The sequence below is a fragment of the Ornithorhynchus anatinus genome, chromosome 20, assembly GCF_004115215.2.
Source record: "Ornithorhynchus anatinus isolate Pmale09 chromosome 20, mOrnAna1.pri.v4, whole genome shotgun sequence".
NCBI classification, from domain to species: Eukaryota; Metazoa; Chordata; class Mammalia; order Monotremata; family Ornithorhynchidae; genus Ornithorhynchus; species Ornithorhynchus anatinus.
In genome coordinates, this window is record NC_041747.1 from 22858010 (window position 1) to 22883200 (window position 25191).

The following is a 25191-nucleotide window of genomic DNA, read 5'->3' on the forward strand; positions in this document are numbered from 1 at the left end:
TTCTCTCTTCAGATGAATCAGCCAGAAACCTGTGGATGCCCAGCTCTCTGCAGATCTACAATGCCCATGGAGTTCACTGCGGTATGTCTAAATCTGTTTCTAGGAAAAACATGTTCAAATCAAAGCACTGACTAGAGAAAGAGGTAATGTCCAAGTCTCTGATCAAAATCTAGAAAATGTGTAGTGCAGGAGACAGATTCATCACCAAAATGTGAGTGGTACTCTGAAGGTAGACTCATATCTCCTTTCTAACAAAGCACATACTAAGTAATAACTACAACTCTGAGAAAATAGACTTTTCTCTCTCAGCCTCCAATCCCCAAACCCAAACATCCCCTACGCAACTTTGAGCATACTTCTATTAGTACCCACACCAACACAAATGGCAACATAGAGACACTGCACACCCTGAACTTTTGGGCCAGTACAACTGAGTTAAGAAGACTTCATCCCTGCCCTCAAGGAGTTTACAATCTAGCAGGAGAGCCCAACGCTAAAATCTCTCCCTTGACCCTAGTGGAGAAGAAGATTCATAAGCCCATTATTTACCTGGTGAAATATGAGCAGTAAAAAAGAGAGAGGTAGTCAGGGATGAAGGGGTTTAAGGAAAGGGGTTAGTTACCTAGGAGAAAGGGGAAAGGGAGAAGACACATTTGGAAATATCTAGGAAATATGGACTTAGTGTGCAAAAGGGTTGAAATCCATTGGTGGGGGCCGGGTCGGGGGGGGCTACTCTGCATTTTGTTTTCATGGAAGAAAGAGATCAGAGTAGTCCTATAATCACCCTAAAACCAATGAACCCTCATCCACAAAATGTGTATTGTTATCTCTATATTTCCCCTGAACAACTAAGCATATATAAGTCCATACACAGAATTTACATATGCTACATTTGAAACAAATGTGTCCTAATTGACATCACTATTATAAAATACTGCATGACCTTGAATGTATTTTGTATTAAAACTACCTTAGTGAAATTCAATTTTGTTCAGTTATATTAAGATCAGGATTATTTTACAACTGCATTTAATTACTCAGTTTCTTTTTCAAAGCTCTAGAGAAGACCTGACTCACTGAGGCAGGTAGCTTCCCTATTCTCGTACTGATCCGATGTGATATTTTGAAAGCTTAGCCAATCACAACACCTTTTGACCTTCATTTCCATAGCTGACATAAGAATGTAAACAATTCTTTATAGGTTCAAACCAGAGACCCATCCATCTCATTACACTGGCTCTCACAGTTCCAACATTAGGTGCTTGGAGGGGGCAGTGTGATTGAAACTGTCCTTGCCACTCAGTAAATTAGCTGTCTTTCAAAGTTGCTATTATGCTATAAGAACACCATACCTATTCTGAACTTCAACTGTTGTGCTTACATTTTAAAAGTCTAGCTCCTATATGCTAATGAAGTTACCATTTTCCAGGCTAGATTGTCATGCAGGTTAAATGTAGTAGATACAGGACAATCAGATCAAACACAGTCCCTGTTCCTCATGAGGCTTTTAAATGTTAACATGTAAGGTTATTATATTTTTAAAATAAATCTGACTGAAAAGTCTTAAATGGTGTGCTGTATTTGAGGGCACAATAATAAAGTTTGCACCTGGAGTGACTTCTATGACTGTATTGATATGCCACAACTCCAAGGTGTGGTAGTATTTTTTAGGGGTGAGAGCGGTTCAGAGACTGAGACACAGTGTTGCAGGGAACAGTAGAATTTCCTAAGACTTCAAAGACAATCAGGACTAATTCTGCCCCTGTCATTGACTCGCTGTATGATACTGTGACCTGCACAAGAAAATACTCTTTCAACCAGTGGGTGGTGAACATGGAATTCATTAACCCAAATGGTCTGCAGGTAGAAAAATATCAATAAGGTCATGGAGGGCTTGGATAAATTCATGAGTGTGAGGGCCATAATGGGTTTCTTAAGGTCAGATGTTATCCTTAACTATGAAGATAAATGTTGAGGAGAACAGTGCTTCAAATATGACTCTTAGGTCTATTACTACTACCTCAGTACAGCAAGAGAAAAGAGTGGATACGTAGAGGGATTAGGCTGATGAAGAACCTTGAACAAAATGAATCAGAGCCTTTTTTTAATTAATCAAGTAAACATAGGTAATTTTTTGGAGGGGTTTGCAGAGGGGACTGTTTGGATTAGCATTTTAAAGGGGTTATAAATTATATGTAAAAGAGGTTGAAGGGGGAGAGTCTTGAGTTCGGGTTACAAATAAGCACTCTGTCAACTAATCCAAATAGAAGGAAAAGAGGACTTGAGCAAGAGTGGTACGTGGCAAGATGAGCAAGAGGAAGAGGTAGATCTGAGAAATAAAATAGACAAAGAACTGGCAGGATTTCTAGCAAGACACTGAATGTGGGAGGTGAGTAACAGAGTCAACAAAGACAGCAAAATTGAAAGGTTCTGGGATAAGGAAATGTCAGTAGTGCCTGGAAACTTAGAAAGAATTGAAGGATGTGAGGGTGAAGAGTCAGCTAAAGAAACAGAGAAGGAAGGCCAGAGAAGTAGGAAGAGAACAAGGAAAGGATTATGTCACCAGTGGAGAAGAGAATTGGTAGAAAGGAAGCGACAGGAGCGGGTGGACACAACTTGCTGAAGATGCAGTGAGGCCTAGAAAAAAAAAAGCCCAGGCCAAGCAGTTGGAGAACCTGGGTTCTAATCCTCCTTTGCCATTTACCTGCTGCATGATTTTGGCATGTCACAACTTCTCTGTGCCCCAGTTTCCTCATCAGTAAAATGGGGATTCCATAACTGTTCTCCCTCAAATTTGGACCGTGACATCCTTATGGGTGAGGAACTGTGTCTATATTGATCACTTTGCATCTACCCCAGTGCTTAGTACAGTACTTGGCTCCAAGCAAGCACTTAAATACCATAGTTATTATTGTTAGTATTATTATCAAGAAGTTTAAACAAGAATGAGCAAAAGGAGAAGAGATAGTAACTAGAATGCTTGATGGGGTGAAAGAATGGCTTTATTTAGCATGGGCAAAATCTTGAACTTGTTTCTAGACAGAAAAAAAAACCAACATGAGGAGAATGAGAGGTTGAAAATAGCTGCAAGAGGGCAAGGATGGTGGGAACCGGTATTTTAAAAAGTCAGTGGAGATGGCCGTGAAGATGCAGGGTAAAGCGGGAGATTTTAGAAGGATGAGACTAGGATGAGATACTGTTAACGCAGGAAACTACAACTGGGGTTTTCATGAATAACATGTAATTATGCTCACATCCATTTAATCCTTGGTCCAGGTTAGACAGAGGTCCCGTTTTAATGGCATGGCCAACCGAGGTGTTATCAACTCTCAGTGTTAATGACTATGACTGATGCCCCCACTGCATGAGTTTCAAGAGAGTGGCCTAGAAAACCAGTTCGTTAGATCCCAACAAAATCCAGTTATTGGATGACCAACTACATTGCTGTTTAGCTATTAATTATTCAAGTCACCTACCCTTTCTTCTTTATTGTCTCACTGTTACCAGTGAAAATTCTTTTCAAAAATCACACACACACACTGAATACAATAAACCAAGCTATTACCTAAACCCATTAAGACTGGGCTTTTCTATTTAGTGATCCCTTTTGATGATGCTCTGCTAAAGTATCCCCTTGGAAAAACATTCTCTATATCAAAATGACAGAGAAAAGCAAGTGCAATTAATTTTTTAAGTTACTCAAACTGTCACTTGAAGGAGTAACTTTATTTCAGCATCAGAAAAGGAAAAATGATATGCTCTACAAAAAGATAAACTGTAAAATAAAAAGAATGATCAAAGTCTATGGATAGCAGAGTTTGTTTTATTTTATTTTCAGATACTCTCCCTGGAGTCTTCTATTACTGGGGATTCTGAGGGTTAACCGTTTCTAGAATCCTTTTCATCACTGACACAGAAACTTTGTTCACTCATTTTGCTAAACTTCAAAGGGGATTTTGTTGTTTATTTGATAAAGCAAAGCCTCATTAATTTGAAATATACAGAGAATCAAAAAAATGATAAATTAGACTATTTGGATTATCCAATATCTTTTATTAAAGAACAATAGAGCATCTAGCCACTTGGGACCTTCGAGTTGTTTTGAATTAAGCACTATTTGGAGTATAGTCAACAAAGCTTTCGTGTATAAAGGTTTTCTATTCTTCTTTGGACTATTTTCCCTCCTCTCAAAGAAGTGTTGTGTGTTTTTTTAAATGTTTAATGATTCCCTCTCCAAATGTGTCAGATCTGCATCAAAACAAATCTATTATTTTGGTTGTTCTCCTGGAGAGCCTCAGATCAATTATTTACTTCCTATGGATTTAGTGTATGAACTGGCATCTCCTCAGAAACATGATTAGAACTTTCCAGTTTTGTGCCTCGGATGGGGAAACTGGTTTGATAAACCTTCCTCTCCTCAAACAAGTCTTCCCTCTGATGCCCAGTGTGTCTCTCTGACAAAGGTGGGTGGAAGAGGAAGCTGGAATCTGCTCAACCCAATGCACTCTTCCCCTGGGGAGGTGAAACAGGCACAGAGTGTAGGTTAGAGGGGAGCCTTCACCTTGAAAACCCATCCTATGGGTTCAGAAACTAACCTGGGAACACATTTCCACGCAAGCGTTGCCCTAGGAACAACACTGCCAGGCTAGCCACTCATCTCCAAACCTCTGCCAAAAGTAGACAATTTGGTAGAACACTTGAGATCGAAATGACTTTTATCTGAGTAATTCTGGAGGTAAAGTAAATGCTCACTTTACAGATAGCATAACACCAGATAAGCCTAGCTAGAGTTGACTCATTTGCCTGGACTCTGCTTTACTACAGACAGGACTGCAAAGCTCAAGTAAAGCAGGGGACTGCATATTTCCTCAGTGAATCCAGTATACCCTGAGTGGACCTTTCAGGTCATTCTGATAAAACAGCTTTTTGTTGCTGCCTGAATAATATCACTCGGCTTTTTTGGCTGGTTCAAAAGCCTTAAAATCACTCAATCAATCTGTGGCATGTATAGTACCTATCAGTGGCACTTAATGTGAGCAGAGCACTCTACAAAGTACAACAGTTAGTAGACATGATCTCCCATCCTCAAGAACCCAAAGGGGAGATGGTCAGTAGAATAATTTGCCAACAGGTGGAGAAGGAGAACTGCATGAGCTAGGGCTGAAATGCTCCTGGAGATTTGAGTGTCCCGGTGTTTTGGGGATGAAGAAATGCTCAAGTGGCAGTAAGGGGATAGAGGGAATTTCATCAGGGAAGGTCAAACATGCCCATAATTAGACTGCAGGAAGAGTCTAATAATTACTCAAGAACCGAAAAAAGTGAGAAGGCATAAAGGTATTTTTGCTTTCCAACTGAAGCTCAGATCTGAAAATTCCCACTTGAGGCTCGGTTTTCTAATTGGATTATTTAGAGGTGATATGACCTGCAATATAGCCCTGGAAATGCTTCCCTTTCTTCTTCTTTGGCTTTCTGTCCCTTTGGTCTGGTCTATAGAGTCACCAGGAAGCAGAGGGTTGGGCCCATTCAGGGAATCAAACAGGCACAGAGATCAAATGCAAACTTTTGAATGATCCAGATGAGAAATTCAGGCTAGTGGCTTTCAAAGACATATATGCTGTGATTCCCCAGGGGGCCAGCATGATATTTTGGAGACCACCTTTCCTTCAAATCAGGCCAATGAAAAAAACTATCAAGAATTTAATTAAGGTAGAAATTATTAGGCTAACGAAAGAACAAAAGAGAGGTATCAGGTATGACCAAGCAGGCAGCTGGAACAACCAGAGGGCTAGGTGGGTTGGCCAAGGCTGAAGGACCCAGGGAATAAAAGGCTGGTGACTGCTGATAAAAGCCATCTTGAGTCCAGATATGGTGTAGATTCTCCTACCTAAGTAACAGAGATGAAACATTGCATCTCTGTAATCCTGGCCATTTCACATATAACAACTGTGGTATTTGTTTAGCACTTATTATGTGATAGACCCTGAAGGAGTTACAATATAATGATATCCTGCACCGCCAAGGGAAAATAGGTATTAAATCCTCATTTTACAGCTGAGGAAACTGAGGGACAAAGATGTGAAGTAAAACACCCATCAGATGGTATAGCCAGGATTAGTGCCTGGGCCTTCTGAATCCCCATTCTATGTGGCCTTTCCTCTAGGCCACACTGCATCCGAAAGGGGAAGTCATCAAGGGTTGTCAGGATCAGTCTGGAGAGGAGCTGGGTAGGGTTGATCGAAGAGGCAGATGTAGGGAATTAAGCATACCGAAGAAGAAATGCAAGAACATTGGGTTAACTCCCTAAGCCAGCTCAAGATGGTTAGGGAGTCCCTTTTCTCTAGGTCTCAGCCTCATCCTCTCTCACCTCAGCCCCCAACAAAACCCTGGACACATTCAGAATATTTTATAACAATCCTGTTTTGTGTCTTTCCCTCTCCTCCTCCTTACTCTCCCTACACCTTCTCTCCTCTCTATTTCTTTCATCTCTCATCTATTTTGCTCTTTTTCCCCTCTGACTCTCTCTCTTTTTAATCTTTTCCCCTGTCTCTCCTCTTGCTCTCTCTCTCTCATCATTTTTTCGTTTTCCCTCTGTCTCTCTCCTTTATTTCTTTCTCTTGTTGTCACTCACATTTTTTTCTTTTTCCCTCTTTCTTTCTTTTGCTGCCTCTCTCATCTCTTTTTGTTTTTCCCTCTGTCTCTATCTCATTCTCTTGCTTTCTCTCTCATCATTTTTTCCCTATCTCTGTCCTCTCTCTCTCTCATATAGCACACACACAATTTTTCCTCTAGTGGACACATGTTGCCATGGTAGCCACATTAAAGAAACACAGTTCTAGGTTAATACACTCTAATTTCTTTAGGGTAGGGAGAATGTCAGGGGAGGCAGGTGTGTGTGCATGTTAAGAGAGAGAGAGAGAAAAAGAGAGAGAGAGAGAGAGAGAGAGAGAGAGATGGGGTTAGGGGGGATATTCATTTGAAGCACAGTATTGTACCATCTTCAGAAGAGATTCATTAAAATTCATAGAAATAACAAAAAAAAAAGCCTGGTATAGGTCACTTAAAAGTAAACATGAATGGGTTAATGCTCTAAATGCTAAATATGAATTAAGTACTTTTACCTTCTCTTTTTGAAGAGAACACAGTCAGTATCTACTGTAGCACTAATTCTTACACACTTAGGGGCCAATGTTCAATGATGGCAACTCACGTACTAAAAGACAGAGGAGCCTCGGTCCATTAATGAAGATTTTGGGCCCAAGAAATTACACGAAGAAATAGATTTTCAAGTGAGTTGCTTGGACGCTATCACTCCCACTCTCTCATCCCAGTTAGGAGTCATTCATTCATTCATATTTATTGTGCACTTACTGTGTGCATCTCTTTGAGGCCCTGGGCAAGTCACTTCACTTCTCTGTGCCTCAGTTACATCATCTGTAAAATGGGGATTAAGACTGTGAACCCACATGGCATGTGGACTGTGTCTAATCTGATTAGCTAGCCTCCAACCCAGCACTTAGTACACTGCCTAGCAAATAGTAAGTGCATAATAAATACCATAATTATTGTTACGGCAGTAGGTATAATAAACCATTAAGTTGGGAGAGGTATAAACTTTGAAAAATAGTTCTATTATTGAGTTGTTTTATTATTATTATTACTATTATATTTGTTAAGCACTTACTGTGTGGCTAGCACTGTTCTAATTGTTAGGATAGATAGATGTTAATCAGGTTGGACACAGTCCCTGACCCATATGGGGCTCGCAGTTTCAGAAATGAAGAACAGGCAATGGATTCCCATTCTGCAGAAAAGGAAACTGAGGTACAGAGAAGGTAAGTGATTTAACCAAGGTCACACAGCGGGTAACAGGCAGAACAAAGATCAGAATCCAGGTCCTCCGACTCCTAGGCCCACGCGCTTTTCAGAGGCCATGCTGCTCTTCATTAGTAATAGCATTCATTGCAATGCATGCCATTAGCACTTGTGAAGTATAAAAGAAGCATGTTAAGACATTACACCTCCACAAGGAGCTTACATGCTAATGGAGGCAGGCAGGCATAGAAGTATTTACAAATAATAATGGTATTTGTTAAGCGTTTACTACGTGCCAGGCACTGAAATACATAAGCTGTCCCCAATTAGCTAGATGATCCTGCAACTCTCCAGCTTGCTTTGGCTTGACTTTGGAGCAGGAGCACATTGAGTCTGCCTCTATCCCGCGGTCCAGGCCTGAAGCATTAACTAACTCCTTCTCTTTTGATTCACCTGAAAGCTTCTCTTGCTCCAAATGATTATTTTCAGCTACTGCTCTTGCCACTACCTTTCCTTAGCTTGGAGGGGCAGATTCTAACTATAATGATTTAAAAACAATAATAATGGTGGTATTTGTTGAGTGATTATCTCCTCAGCACTGTGCAAAACACTTGGCGAGGATACAATGTAAGCACACCAAACACAGACACTGAAAAGTTAAGTCAATAAATATGATTGATTCAGTGATTTATCCAAAGTCACAGAGCCGACAAATGATGGAGCAGGAAACCAGGGCTCCTGAAAGCCAGGCCCACTCTTTTCACTGGACCACGCTAATTATCAGCCACTGCCTTTCAGTTCAGGCTCTTGGAAAGGGCTACGAGTGTCACCATTATCACTCTTAGGGCTTCTGCTGGAAATACTGAAGGCCTCAAGATGCCCCATCTAATGCAAGGAACAGAAGTCAGGGGAAAAGAGTTCTAGCCATAACCCAGTTAGCCTGGTCCTTCAGTCTCCTATCTGCTTGCTATCTCACTCTCCAAAACTGCCGTCTGTACCTACTGCTGCGTCTGGGAATCTAGTACCAGAACTAAACATCCTGATGGGTTTTGGATGAGGTCATCTTCATCAGTTTGGTGTCATATTATCATGTAAATTGGAACAATCCATCATTCCTAGCAATTTAAGTACAGGAGGAGGTAAAGTGTTGGAGTATTTAGTTAAACAATACTAACCCAAGTCTGTTAAGATTCTCCTTAGCCACAGTTTCACAACTTTTATGAGTTTTCACCCAAGGGATGGGATGGTAAATTTGGAAAGCTAATTCAGTGACTCCCCTCAGGTCATTAATTCACGATCTAATCAGAATTAGTTATCTATTTAAGTTTTAGCATTTTAAAAATTCAACTAAAAATGACAGAGCTACCTCTCTTTATCACTTTCAGTATAAAAGGAAGTTGCCTATTTGTCCTAAGCATGAGTTCACACTTATTACCAAGCATGAAGCGTTAATTCCAATCGCAATTAAATCATCTATTTTTATAGGCTTTAAAGCAACGTGGGTAACTACTGTATTAGCATATTAACATTTGAAAGGCTTCCAAATGTTTAAATTTTAAGTAACTCCCTGTACAGAGATCATATGATCATAGGACTGAAACAATCATAGGACTGAAACACACCTGCAGGTTTAACTTAGCCTGTCTCGAGCCTGGAGTCAGAAGGCCAAGGGTCCCGGCTCCACCACTTGCCTGCTGTGTGACATGGGGCAAGTCACAACTTCACTGTGTCTCAGTTACCTCATCTGAAAAAAAAAAATGGGGGCTAAGTGTGAGCCCAATCTGGGATAGGGTCTGTGTGCAACCTGATTTATTTGTACCTTCCTGAGTGCTCAGAACAGTGCTTAGAGCATAGAAAGTGCTTAACAAGTACAATAATTGTTATCACCCTGCCTCCAGATAACCAAGCCAGTTCAGTTACAGGGATAAATCGTCATTTAAAATATCATTTTGGACTTTATTTTGGGGGGAATAAAGGGAGCACGGAAAAATATTTTCATATCCAAGGAAGAAATATTGATCTCCCTTCTTTCCTCCCGTTTAGATTGAGCTTTGTGTGGGAGATGACCTGTGTCTGATCTGATTATTTCATATCTACCCCAGTGCTCAGTACAGTGTCTGGCATATAAAAATGGCATCACTCCCATAGTTTCCACAGTTCCATGACTTTCCTTAGAGTCTGAAAAAATGGTAGTGCCACCTGTCTGCTGTGTGAACTTGAGCAAGTAATTTAGCATCTTTGTGCCTCAGTTTTCCAATCTGTAAAGTGAGATTTAAATTCCTGTTCAGACCGTGAGTCCATGTGGGACTGTAAGCTTTCCAATACTTTGACTCCTTTCTATAATTTTGAGATCTAAGTGATTTTCATAGGAAAGTTAAGGAATCATTGTCCACATACATTTTTACAAATGAGATAAATACCACCTTGTGGGAAGGTTAGGTGCATTCCTGGAAATTACTTAAAAGATCTCTAAAATCCTTCCAAGTCTTAATTTGATTTTTTTTTCCAATGACAAATGAGGATCTCCAAAGGCACAGCCATTATTCTCAGCCCTAAGATATTAGCTCCTTGATTCCCTGGAAAATTTCACTTGACTGGAGTTATATTTTCTTCCATTTCTGTTGCAAAGTGTGTAGAATTCCTGTGCCAGCCAAGAAGTTTTTCTTAATCATACTGTATACACAGTTAACTGGAGATGGAAAAATATGTTGCCATTTGGTATCTAGAGGTAGTCGATTTTTCTAGCCCACCACAATATTAAATGTCAGATGAATAGTTTCTCTTTAACCAACAGATATCTTAATAATGCAAGCTCTTATGTGGGTGAAAGATTGTTGACTATGGTATAGGGGGAAAAGACCAATGTCTCTCCCTCCTGATTTGACAGGCTAAAATATAAAGCCTGATTTAGAAGCAGCAAAGAATAGCTCTGAAATCCCTGAGTTGGGAGAATTTGACTTATTTGTTCAATGAAGTTTGTAATGAAATATAGAGTAGAGTGCAAGTGAGGGTCAGGGAGAAGTTAAATAAAAATTTGATGAGTAGAGGTATTGCCCAAGTCTGACTGAATATCAAACAAACACAGTATCTATTTACTCAGTCCTCTTGGGATTTCTGTTTTAAAAGGGATTTCAGTTATGAATATCCTTATTGTCCTATGTAAAGAATACTCAGAGGGCATCTATATCAGGACATGGAGAGATAGGAAATTTGAATCATTAAACAGGAACCCTATTGATCTTCCTAATCAATGTGCTCTCCTATCTGATAACATTAAGTAGATTTAGGTTTTGCAAGGATACACTTTTCTTGATGCCCTTTTGATTAACATTGACTTGTCCTTACAAATATATTCTACTTTTTCTAATGCAAAAATAATTTATCTTACCCAAAACAAAACCTAATGAAATGCAGGTATTATTCACATCACTGAAACATATAAACCTCAGACGGACCTTCCCCTCCAGAAATAATAACTGTCGGAGAGAAGCCTGCTTATAATATCATATAGAGGATTTATTCACAGCTAAAATAAAAGATGTGGTTACTTGTCTGATTATGAGGGGGCCAGTGTGCACCTCCAGGAGAAGAATTCAAAAATTCCCCTTATTTCACTGTACTTTATTTTATTTTTAGTATATTTGCATTTGTTACAAAGCTGACTTGGAAATTTGATATACAGCGACATGTCCTACTAGTGTAAAGTACACGGGCCTGGGAATAAGATGACCTGGGTCATAAGTCTGGCTTGGCTGCATGCCCGTGATAAGACCATGGACGAGTCATTTAACTTCCATGTGCCTTAATTTCTTCACCTCTAAAATGGAGATTAATAATACCTGTTATCCCTCCCGTTGAGCCTCATTTGGGACAGGGACCATGACTGACCTGATTATCTTGTGTCTATCTCATGTTTAGTACAGTCTGTGGCACCCAATATTTAATACCATTATTATTACTATTATCATCATCTTTAGAGGTAGGTGTGGAAAGCTGTCATGTGGTATTTCTGAACCAAAAGACAGAAGGGAGAAAAAAAAGTCGTCAATTATGATATTATAAGGAATTCTTTGGATTTGAATCTCCCATTTGGACTTGGCAAAATGTATTTCTGATTCATTCATTCAATCACATTTATTGAGTGCTTAGTGTGTGCAGAGCACTGCACTAAGTGCTTGGCAGTACAATTCAGCAATAAAGAGAGGTCATCCCTGCTCATAACAGGCTTAGGGAAGGGCAAGAAAAGCAGTTAAGACTACAACCCAGGTCTCCTGACTTCAAGTTCCAGGTTCTTTCAACTAACATCCTTTTTGCGCAAGAAGGACAGTCCATATCATTACTCTTATTTTGTAGGTGAAGAAATAAATGCAAAGAGAGGTTAAATGAGCCACCTAAATTTATCTGGCCATTTTGATAGCCAAGACAACAGCAACACATAGGGCTTATATCTTGACCACTCCTTTCTTTTTTTACTGCCCTCTTAAATTATCTTCCATTAGTTTTGTCTGTGATGAAGGATCAGTAAGATGAATGCTTTTCACCATAGAAGACTGCCTTTCATTCCAGTAGGACAGTGATAAAAATGTCTAAATACAAAGATTTACATTTTCTGCATTCAGGGAACTGGTAAAATATATTCTATTTTCAGTTCTGTGATGGTGAATGTGGTCGGAAACATTTTCCAGAGCTCTGCTCCCCAATCATGAACACTGTTGTCTGTAGGGAAATCATTTGAAAAGTGGAATGTTACCACTTTCTGAATATTCCTCATTCCATGACTTGGAGCAGTGTGGCTTAGCAGAAAGAGTACAGGCCTGGGAGTCAGAGGTCATGGACTCTAATCCACTCTCTGCTACTTGTTTGCCGTAGGATCTTGGGCAAGTCACTGGATTTATCTGTGCCTTAGTTATTCCATCGGTAAAATGGGAATTGAATGCTCCTCCGCTCCGATTTAAGACTGTGAAACTTATGTGGCCCAGAGAATGTGTCCAACCAAATTATCTTGTAGTTACCCCAACACTTAGTACAGTTGCCTGTCACATAGTAAGCACTTAACCAGTACCATTAAAAAAAAAATTCTAAGCAATCTTTTTTATGTAATCAGGAGTAGAGATCAAATAGGCAAAGTTCAGAACCCAAATGATCACCTCTTAAGCTTTCAAGCGTAACATTCTGCTTTTATACCACTCTATCAGGAGATTTCATAGGCAAAAGATGAATCAATTCCACTCCATGTGGACAAGCTGGATGCAAATTATTCAATCATTATTCAATTTTGCATGGAATTCAGACAAACACGAAAAGTCATTTGGAAAATTATATTCTAAAAATTGGCATTTGGAGGGAAATAATGGATTTTAAATTCAGTAAAATATCTAAATCAACAGAAATAGCATTCATTAAGCACCTACCGTGTGTACAGCACTGAACTAATCTCTGAAGAAAAAAATGCCAAAATAAGAAGACATAATAAAAATAAGACCCCTGGGCCCTAGGGCTTATCATCAAAATTCAATTGTCAGTGTTTAAAACAATGAAATCAAACTCAACACTCTAAAATGCCAATTAACTTGAATGGGGCCAAGGTTAGGAATGGGGTTTGGAAAATGCAAAAAAAAGGGCAAGGGCTAAGTTAGTCAATCAATCAATGGATAATATTTATTGAGCGCTTATCGAATTCAGAACACTGTACAAAGCATCTGGGACAGTTCAATATATTTCGTAAACATGATCCTTGCCTACAAGATGTTTACATTCTAGTGGGAAGAGATTACAATCAATTTGGGGTTAGGGCTAAGCATAAAGTATAAAGATAATGGCTAGAGAAAGGTTTGGTTAATGAAGGGGCTGCCAATGATCGACACTGTTTTCTTTGGGAGATGATTTTTTCATGACTGAATAATTAACAGTATTATTTACTAAGTACTAACGATATGCTAGGCATGTTTCCCAAGTCCCTGTTATCTTGAAGTTTATGTTCTAAAGAATTGCTTTTTTTTTTCTATTACCAGTAAGGTTCAGAATGATTCCATACAATAAAGAGAGCAAGAATGTGCCTTTAGGCACCACTTGATCCTCATTCCAAGTCTGGACCTAAAACATCAGATCCACTGAAATCCACAATAGTGTTAATCTCAAATGAAAACTATAAATATTTCCCCTTCATTCACACTGCCCTCCTTAGAAAGAAATAGGGCACATGCTTCACACAAGAAAGTCTAAGATTTCTTGGTCAATTTTTGATTTGGAAATGAATTGTAACAGAAATGTCATGGCACTTGGCATGAATTTTTGAGAGAATAAAGGACTTCAATGAGGTACTTAATATGATTAATTGATTTAAGGAAGCATTTTCAAACAGCAGCTTAGAAAATCAAAAGTTGTTTTGCATTTGGAATATTATAAATATCAAGGCAAAAAGCAATCTTCTGTATTACTGGTTTCATCTAAAAACTCATCATTAATTAAAATCTTTCAGAAACCTCTTTCAATCCAATTTAACTGTTAGGTGCTTAAATCCCAAGAGTATTTGAGAACTAAAATAGGTACAGAGAATAATTTGCTCTTTTAGAAACATCACCAAGCATATTAACAGGTCACCGTCTAAGAACGGAAATCGATTCGGAGGTTATCATTTCCCCATTTTTAAGGAGGAATGTTCTTAAGTGAAGTTTGACTATAGGGAGAGTTCTAGGGAGTGGAAGATCACCATGAATCCTGGGGGAAAAGAATCCCTGTCAGCTCTGTTCTGCTGTGACTGTAAAAATTTCTAAATTATCTGAACTGTAAGCTCCCTGTGAGCACGGAAGGTATCTACTGACTCTGTTGCAATGTACTCTCCCAAGTGCTTAATACAGAGCTCTGCACACAGTACACACTCAAGATGTACCAAAGATGATGATGAGGATGTTGATCTGAAAGCCTAAGACTCGAAAGCATAGTCATTCATTCATTCATTCATTCATTCATTCAATCTTATTTATTAAGCTCTTAATGTGTGCAAAGCACTGTAGTAAGCATTTGGGAGAGTACAATACAACAATAAACAATGACATTCATGGCCCACAACAAGATCACAGTCTAGAGTGGAGAAGACAGACAACAATACAAAAAATAAAATTATAGATCTGTACATAAGTGCTTTGGGGCTGGGAGGGGGGAGAGCAAATGGATAAATAAAATTACAGATATGAATATAAGTGTGGTGGGGCTTAGAGGTGGGGAGAGCAAAGGGAGTGAGTCAGGACAATGCAGAAGGGAGGGGAAGATGAGGAAAAGTGGGGTTTAGTCTGGGAAGGCCTCTTAGAGGAGATGAGCCTTCAATAAGGCTTTGAAGAGGGTGGCTGGTGGCTGGCTGTAGGATTAGAGGAGGGAAGGGTTCCAGACCAGAGGCAGGATGTGGGCTAGAGGCCAGCAGGAGAGAAAGAGGCACAGTAAGAAAGCTAGCACCAGAGGAGTGAAGTGTGTGGGCTAGGTGTAGAAGGAGACAAGTGAGGTGAGGTAGGAGGGGGCAAGGTGGTAGACTGCTTTAAAGCCAATGGAGGGGAGTTTTCTTTGATATGGAGATGGTTGGGCAACCACTGGAGTTGTTGGAGGAGTGGGGTGACAGGTCCTGAATGCTTTTCTCCTGACAAACCTAATCTCTCTATTCTAATCACCTATATGATCATAGGTGGCTCCTTTCACTCAAGGACTGGAGGTAGTTCAAGGGGCATCATGGCAGGTCAATAAGTAAACTAGTGGGTGGAGTCAAATTCATGATAAGGGTGAAAGACAAAAAGGAGCAATTTCCAGTAATTGAAGTGTGAGATACATGGCCAAGACAAAGATTTTGATGAAGATGGAAATTGTCTAGTCTCAGAAATCGCTTTTTCAGTGAGCAAAAAAAAGAAGAAAATATATCTGAAGTCATGAGACAGATAAAGTACAGTTGATAAAATAATTAAGAAATTGGCAGATGACATATCACCTAGGCTACTAAGAAATTGGCTAGCATTTTCAAAATGATTTACAAATTTTGCTAATTGTGAAGTGGAGCCAACAGAGACAAATTAAAAATTCCACTCTAATTCACAGATTTCACTTTGGGGCTTTGGAACCCTGGCCGATATCTGACTGCATCCAACTACTACTTTGGTGGAACAGTGGGGTTTGAAGCACTCCAATATGGAATCATTATTTGTTCCAATACCCTTCACCCTCACCTTCTTTGCCAGACTTTTCTGGGAAAATGAGAAAAAGCAGATAGATAAAATCCCATGAAAAATGGGAAATCTGACATCCCTAATTGCAGAAACCAATCTTTTGGATAAAATAATTTATCCATTCCACCCTTCTCCCCTAAATTCTCTTTCACTCCTTTCTTCCCTAGGGGACAAGCCCAGGAGTTTATCTCCCTTCCAAGCAGGATTTTAAAGATCCACCAGAGAAGATTTTGCCATCTGGACTCATTGGAGATAGTCCAGGTTTGCTCTGCTCTGCCATATTCTAGGAGCAGATCTGCCCTGCCTCAATCATTGGATCAAACCAATCACTGCTATTTATTGAATACTTACTGTGTGCAGGGCATTATACTGAATGTTTGGAAGATTAAAATCGAGCTGGTAGGTAACATTTCTGCCATCTTGCAGGGAAGGTATTAATAGATGTTTAAACTGAAAACTGAAACTTCAAAATTAAAAATTAAAACTCACAAGGAGTTTACAAACTTCTGTGGTGACAGAGTTTTGCTTCTGGTGTCTCAGCTGGCTACACTGAGCACACCCATCTAAGTAAAATTCTGACAAAGATGGCGAAAACAGGGGCTGCAAGGAGTATGAGGCGGGGGTTCAGGACACAGATACATTATTGCTGAGATAAGGAGCAGAGATAGGGGTTATAAGGAAGGAGCCAACACTGATGACATGATCCTCTGGGTTAGAAAATTTCAAGTAACTTCTTTACGGGGAAAGAGGTCATTAAGTCAAAACTTCATTAACTTTCAACATTGCTGTGGGTTTTTAGGCTTAGATTGCTTTCCCCAAGGCATTTTACATTCCCGTGTGATCTAGGGCCATTTTCTCATCACTCTGCACTTTTAAGAGGAAAAGAAGGAAAAACAGAAACTCTCCATATTCTTTCTCTGGCTTCCCAGAAGACAGTACATTTGGACTGGGAAACCTTTAACAGCAGATTGCACAGGCTACTTTATGAGAACTTATTACTCCAAAAAGACACCTTGTAAGAATGCTTAAGAACCTTCGGCTAAAAATCAAACAACTCAGCAGGTTCGCGTCTCTACCTTGGAGATGGTTGACGTGATTCTACACTATGAGCCCATTTTGGGCAGGGATTGTCTCTCTTTATTGCTGTATTGTACTTTCCAAGCACTTAGTACAGTGCTCTGCACATAGTAAACGTTCAATAAATACAACTGAATGGATCATTCAGTAGGTAGGAAAACATGACGACATCTTGCTGAAGTCAATGCCTTCTATGTGTATGCCAGAAGTATGCCTCACATGCAATTTTTCGGATTTCTTCTGAAGAACTGAATTCCAATCTCCCAAACAGTTCACATCTGCAAAAATTATGAATGATGGGAGAGAAACCAAAGATATTTGATATTTCTTATGTCTTAGCCACCTCCCCCTCCCATGTTCAAATGGATGAATCAGACTTTCAAGTAGTACATGCATAAGAATGATTTATCAGTGCTTGCAGTTTGAAATTAAAGGTTAATTTCATCATTTCAATATTTCTAAAATATCACTACCATTTTGAAGTGGAATTACTATAACTTGAAAATCAAACAAAATAAATCTGATAATAGAAAACTGACAGTAGAATCTCTTCTGAAGAAGTTTTGTGGACTTTATCTTCATCTAATGATCTTTTGCAAAGTTTTCTCAAAGCTAACTTCTCCTCAAATGGATGAGAATAAAAGCCTGTCAGAATTTCAAATGTTTTGACCCCAAAGCTTTTGCCTTGGGTGTTTCAGATGTGTTCAGATGTATTCAAATGTATGTTAACTAGAATAAAATCGACTTGTTCCTATCAACTGAGAGATCTTGACTGTATTTTGAAACAGAATTCTGGCACTAGTGTGAGAAAACTGGACCTTCTAGAAGATGAAGAGTGAAGAGGAGGCTAAATCCTTGGATTACTTTTGAATTATTGTCATTTTATATGAAAAGCTAGTTGCTGGGATAAGTTATGATCTCTAGATCCGTTTCTGACTTGGCAAATGAAACCTGTTTCCTTTTCCATGCTTTGGGAAACTGCATAGCTAGTGAATTGCTCTGCTTGATGGGAAGGACTGAGCCCCCGTTTCCTTGGAAAACTTAAGGGCATGGCATTTAAGAGACTGTGTCAGAAGTCTTTGAATTGCCTTTTTTAGTTCTGTATGCAATCAGCGTTAATCATGGCATTCTTCAGCCCAAATGCAGTCAGGCCCCATGAAGAGTGTGCAAGAACTGAAATGGTAGTGCCATTTAGTAATTTTAGGATTAAAATCATGAAGTTTCTTATGCTTGTATATTAAGCTCACGCATCAACCATAACCTCTTTATTCCCATAAAAAGAGAAAGGGATTTTAATCCTCCTCTCCTCATCATTTCATCAAACATTTATTTACCTCCAAAAGGTACAGGACATTATTAAAGGCATTGGAGGATTTGGTAATAGATTAGATATGGGAAGAATCAAATGATAAATGTTATTCACTGAGTGCTTACTGTGTGCAGAGCACTGTACTGTTTGAGAGAGTACGTTATGACGGAGTTGGAAGACACATCCCCCTTGTCCACAGAAAACTTACATGAATTGATGAATATTTTAGGATCGAGAGTTTGGGTATTTTAAGGAATTTTTTAAGTGCTTACTATGTTCTAGGCACCGTACCAAGCAGTGGGGTAGACACAGGCTAATCAGGTTGGATACAGTCCATGTGCCACATGGATTTCACAAGTATAAATCCCTATTTTACAGATAACTCAAGAGGTAACTGATACCCAGAGAAGTTAAGTGATTTGTCTGAGGTCACACAGCAGACAAGTCGCTGGAATTAGAACCTGGGTTCTCTGACTCCCAAGTGTGTACTATTTCCACTAGACCACACTGCTTTATGATTAAAAGCTGTTTTCCAACCTTAGTAGAGCATATGAATGGGTATTTCTGAGGTTATATGCGAATAAAATGGGACTAAGTCGTTTGACTCAATGGGCATTGTGTGAAGATGATTTGCAAAAAAATCCAGCAACTAGTTTTCCTAATTTGTTAGACAGGGAAGAGTCTGGGATTTTTTTTTCACTGCTGCATTTATGCTTGATTTTCAACTTCCCCAGCTACTAGGTACATCTTGCTTTCCTGATATACACATACACTTCTTAAAAGCCAGCTGTTGGGAAATGGCATTCTACTTTTTGTGAAATGTCACAGGATTAATGGAGATGTAGCGGCAGCAGCAATAATGGTATTTATTAATCAGTCACTGAGTGCAATGTGCTGCATTAAAAGCTTGGCAAAATACAACTCAAGCAAGAGATCCATTCCTGCTCTTAAGGAACCTGCCTTCTAACGTGTGTCCTAGTGGAAAGAGCACAAGCTTTGGAGTCAGATGATCTGGGTTCTAATCTAATCCCATCTCTACCATCTCTTTGCTGTGTGACGTTGGGCAAGTCCCTTAATGTCTCTGTGCCTCACTTTCCTTATCTGTGAAATGGGGATTTAATGCCTGGTCTCTCTCTTACTTAGACTGTGAACCCCATGTGTGACAGGGACTGTGACCGACCTGATAATAATAACTGTGGTATTTGTTAAGCCAGACACTGAAGTGAGCACTGGGGTACTGTACTAAGCACCGATAATCTATCCTGGAGCTTAGTACAGTCAGTCTACTTAACAAATATCACAATTATAACTACCTGTCGGGTGAGAAACAGTATCCCACTGACTCCAGCTCAATTTTATAAGTTGGAGATTTGGTAGAAAATAGAGAATGTGACTTGCTACAATCTGAGCTGAATAAAACAGCCAAGTCGAATGTTGATTGCCGACAGAGAGTTGAGCCCTTTTAACTGTCCTCTGGCCATAGGTCTTCAATGCCTTCTACAGTAACGTGAACCTATGGTGGGAAATAGAACATTGTGAAACATTCACTTCTTTGCCCTTCATTCAACTGGTATCCCTTTACATTTGGAGGAATGCACTAAGAAGCGAATTCTCAATTATAATACCCATCAAATGGACTTTAGCTAATTTATTATGGGAATGAAAAGAAATTAGAAGCTATTACCTGGAAGAATGTCTGTGTGGTTCAGTTTGGGGTTCATTGTTTTTCATACATTATATGTCAGTGATATTAATAAGGTACCTCCAGCCTGGATACCTGATGTCATCTATATGCAGATGATACTGTGTAATAGGTTTGGACCAATATGGCATGAAATTGAATCACCTTTTCAAATAGATTTTGTGGTATTTTAGAAGTATTTGACGAGTAATAAATTAGTACTGAACTTGAGTAACGGTACAACATTCACCTTTAATTCTAAAGTAATGACATTAGCACTTAACTTCAAGTTGGTGCTGCATATATTAATGCCTTTTACTTCGAAGAGTTTTCCCTATGTTGGAAAACACTACGTGTTTCATCATGCTTTTCACCTGTCATTCTGAACAAATATGAGATGTGTTTAAAAATTTCAATTTGAACCTGAAGAACAAGGCCTTGAAGTGAAATTTCAAAATGAATCCATTATTTCTCAGTGTAGCTTTCAAATTTAGCTTTTTCTAGAGGTGTGTTTGGTCATATCAAAGGAGAGAGAGACAATATTAAGTCTAAAGGAAATCCTCTTTCATAGTTTGCTCTGTAATAAGGAATAATACAAAGTTCATTGCAAGGATATGATTGACAAGTGACTCTGTCACTTGCCTGCTGGATGATCTAGGGCAAGCCATAACTTCTCTGTACCTCAGTTTCCTCATCGGGCAAATACCTGTTCTCCTTTCTGCTTACATGTGAGCACTTAGAGGACAGGGTCTAGGTCTGATCTAATTATCTAGAATCTAGGCTAGCACATAGAGCAGTGTTTGTAACATCATAAGCCCTTGCTTATTAGTATAATAAGTACTTTTACCCCCATTTTACAGTTAAGGAGAGTGCGGCACAGAAAAGTTAAGTGACCTGCCCAGGTTTCACAGCAGGCAAAAATGGTGGAGCTGGGTTTAGAACAAGCCTCACTAAATCCCAGGTGCATGCTCTTTCCATGAGGCCATGTTGTTTCTGTTGTACTAGTCTAAAGCCATTTGGGTATTCCTCAACCTTCAACTTTATCTGGAGGATCCTTAGGGTTAGAAATCAATGAGGTCTGGCAAAGGAGGATACCAAATTCCTAGTTTCAGTGTTCTCCAATATTCAAGGTGCAGAGCTCAGCTTCCCATCTAGCAATAGCACAGAAATGCCCTAGGGTAGGGGATTTGATCCCTCCCTTTTCATAATTTCACCAAAGGCAGGGAGACCTTGAAGTTCAAAGGAGAGTAGAGAGAAGAACAGGAAAGAGAGGATGGAGAAGAGGAAGGTGGAGAGAGGAAAATGGAACAGAAGAAGAGGATGGAAGAGAATGACAAGGATAGAGAGTCACAGAAGACAAGGGGGAAAAAGAAAAGAAGACTATATGCTTGCTCTTTCCACTTGATTTTGGAGTAGACTGAGTTAATCATAACTTTTCACTCACTACCAACTCACCTCAGCATTCTTAAAATTTGCCTAAGCAGCTCCTAAGAGATAATATGGCTCTACTCATGGGGATAAAGCTGCCATTGGTATTCTCTTGAAGTTTTTGTCACATTCAGCCTGCCTTGTTAGTACAGATATGGTGGAATGCTGGCACAGTTTATAATTTCAGTGTTTTGGTCTTCGATTGAAGTGGGATGGGGTGGGTGTGGAAGAAGAGTTGTGGTCAGTAGAGAAGGTCCCCCTTCATCCTCTCCCTACTCCAATTTCTCTTCTGTTACCACAGGACAATGGGAAAGATTGGGCTATTTTAAAAAAAAAATTCCTGGCTAAAAGGGAAAAGAAAAAATACTCGAATGTGGGCGAAGGATATAGGGAAGGAAGGGAACCAAGGGGGCAAAAAAAAATCCTAAGAATAATGGAGAGTGGAAAGTGAGTGGGACAAGAGGAGGAAAAGGAAGGGAGTAATTACCTTACTTGCAGCACTTAGATTAAATGTCAGGCACAGGACTCCCAGACTGTGGCGGGAGGGGAAGAGGGCATGTGTGGGTGTGTGTATACGTAGATGCATAAAGATCTTGCTATAGGTACTTAGACATATATATAACCTATACAGATTGAAGACCATCTACATAAATAGATATATTTACCTAACCATTTATCTATATATTTGTAAAGCAGTTACTATGTACTAAGCACTGTACTAAGTGCTTTGGTACATACAAAATAATCAGGTCCCACATAGGGCTCACAGTATAAGCAGGAGGGAGAACGGGCATTGAATCTACATTTTGCAAATGAGGGAACTGAGGCCCAGAGAAGTTAAGTGACTTGCCCATGACGCAGCATGGCCAACTCGGGCCTGGGAGTCAGAAGGACATGGGTTCTAATCCCAGCTCTGCCACTAGTCCGCTGTATAACTTTGAACAAGTCATTTAAAAAGTTATTCAACAAGTCATTAAAAGAAAAGCAAGGCAAAGAGTTATTTTAAAAAGTGCTTGGGAATAAATACTCATCTGGGCTTTGCTTTAGGATACAAGAAAAATTGGTTAATATATAAAACTTTTTATGTTATGACAAATAATTATTGTCCAAAGTGAAGAGGAAAAACCCACTGAGGAAGTTGGTAAGCGCTTAGTACAGTGTCCTGCACACAGTAAGCGCTCAATAAATACAATTAAATGAATAAATGAGTATCAACTGAAGCAACGTGGGACAGTGGAAATTAGGAAACAAAAGAGAACCTTGTCTTTTCTCTTTTCTGTGGTTTCCTTCCCTTCCACTTTCTTTTTTAGTTTTGGTTTGAAATACCAGAATTCCCTGCTCTGTACTATCCCTTTTTACATTAGCTAAATACATCCAGCTGCTATACCACACTGTCATTATTTGAGTTGGATATTGAAGGATTAGGGAAGGTTCCTCCCAAAGCAAGAATCCAGTCCACAAAAAATTGGGTGTAAGAAGAAATATTTCGTCACGTAGCACTGGTTAAAAGGTAGCAAACTTCTTACACTCCCAGCCTGTCCTCTGCCTTACTGTGCTGTTCTGTACAGAACTATGTGTTACACGATATTACAATATGGACTACAGTAAAATAATAATGAAGGCCGGTGGGGGGGATAAAGTATTGGAACTGGTGGATGTTAGAATAATTTTGGAATTTGTATCAAATGTCAGTCAGGGAGGGATCCTCAAATTGTTACCCCCTTTCCCACCAATTCCCACTAAGAAGATGGAGGCCATAACATGATTTCCCAATGGGTGAAGGTCTTCAAGACCATAATGCCCCATATAGAGCTTCCTGAAATAAAAAGATAATCACAGAATTCTTGCCTGAAAAGTTTTAACCTACTTAATTTCAGAAATCTAAGTCAAGATATTTCTGAAGTGGAGACTAATCCAATTACTCTTTAGTTGCTTTTTAAAAAACACTTTAACAATGAAAATTCTACTTTGTCACCAATTCATTGAATATGATTTGCCTACATTGCAAATAGAAAAGCAAGGAACTATTAAAGTGATTTTGGGATAAGACTATTTTCGAAGCCGTATCTAATCATACAAAGTAAATTACAAAAGATTCCTAGATGACATAGACAAATTGATTTCCATAGTTTGGTATCAACTTGGGAATGTAAGTAAATGATAATGTCAAATATCAATTTCCATTTTTAAAAAAACATTTTTCTTTTTATTAAACCCCTTACTACTTTTCATTCTATTAAATCCCTCAAGCAGGAGAATTGTTAAGAAAGAAAGCTGAGAGTAGTGGTTTCTTTATCATCCTTGGGAACTGGGCAAAATTAAGTTCAACTCTATATGTTTAATAGGCTGGAATACTGTTCTGAGTTAGGAAACATCATGACAAACGCATACCAGAGAGGTTCATAAAGTAAGGCATTTCATTTTTGCCCTTATTGTTGCAAGACATTTCTTTCCTTCAAAAATGTCACCTAGGAATTTGTCATGAATTGCAGGATATATAGGTTTGACAAGTAAATCAATCAGTGCTACAAAATGTACTATGTGATACACAATACTGTTCATCACTTCAGTGATTGTGATGTGAAAAACAAGAGACACCATATGTGCTGTGTGTGCCAAAATTAAGTTATACTAACTTTATTGCTTCCATAATGATCCAGGTATACAGAACTACCTTTAACCTCAGGTTTTGTTTTTGTTTTTTTTTTAGAATGATCCATTCGGTATCTGCTTCAAGAAAATCAGAACTACCCTGAGATTAAACAAAGAAGGATCGTTGATGCACACAAGTGAAAAATCAATGATGTATTTTAACAAAAGATGCATAAAATTGAGACTCTCAACATGCTTCTATTTGCAAATGATTATTAGATCTCAAAAACTGAATATAACCTAAGGTCATCAGAATCCCAAATTTGGGTGTTTGTTTATTTTACTAGGACCCAATCATGTTATGGGCTGAGATTGAGGTGATCAGACAAATATATTTATATTCCACAGAAACAAAGGAGTATCTGCCTAATCACAACTTCCCCAATAATGAAAAGACCTTAATATCTTCACAGAGCTCATATGTCTCTGAAGGAGAGAGCCTCTGACTCTGAGACTATCATATGGACTTTCTCAATATCCACTAGCTCAGGTTCAACTGAAAAACCAAATAAAACAACAACAAAAAAAACCACTTCTTATTTGAGGTTTGGGAATAGAACTTCCACCACCTTTTTCACATGGTTTTAGTACCACGTTATACAACAGTCAAACAATCAAGGCAAAAGAAGCTTTATTGGTTGAATTATTCAGATATTCTTTACAATTTGTGTGATGGTCTTCATGTAGAAATTTAAGACAGGAGTATAAGTGATGACACACTGCACTGATACAACTGTCCATTTAGCTTAGAATTGTCTTTGACAGGAAATACAAAAATGTTTTGGAAGGAAAGAGTTGATAAAGTTTCTTCTGCAGACCTACCTACAGGATGCTCGATGTTACATCCCTAACTTTTCACTCTAACTCATCATGGACCAACCTAATATAAAAGTATATTCTTGCAGTAAGCATTTAGTTCACGTTTGTGCAGTTCACACAAGTGTAGATACAAAACAGATTTTTTTTAAATACCAGGTTTTAAATATTCAAACTCCCTTTAGCTTCTCTAGCCATCAACCAAATCCTTT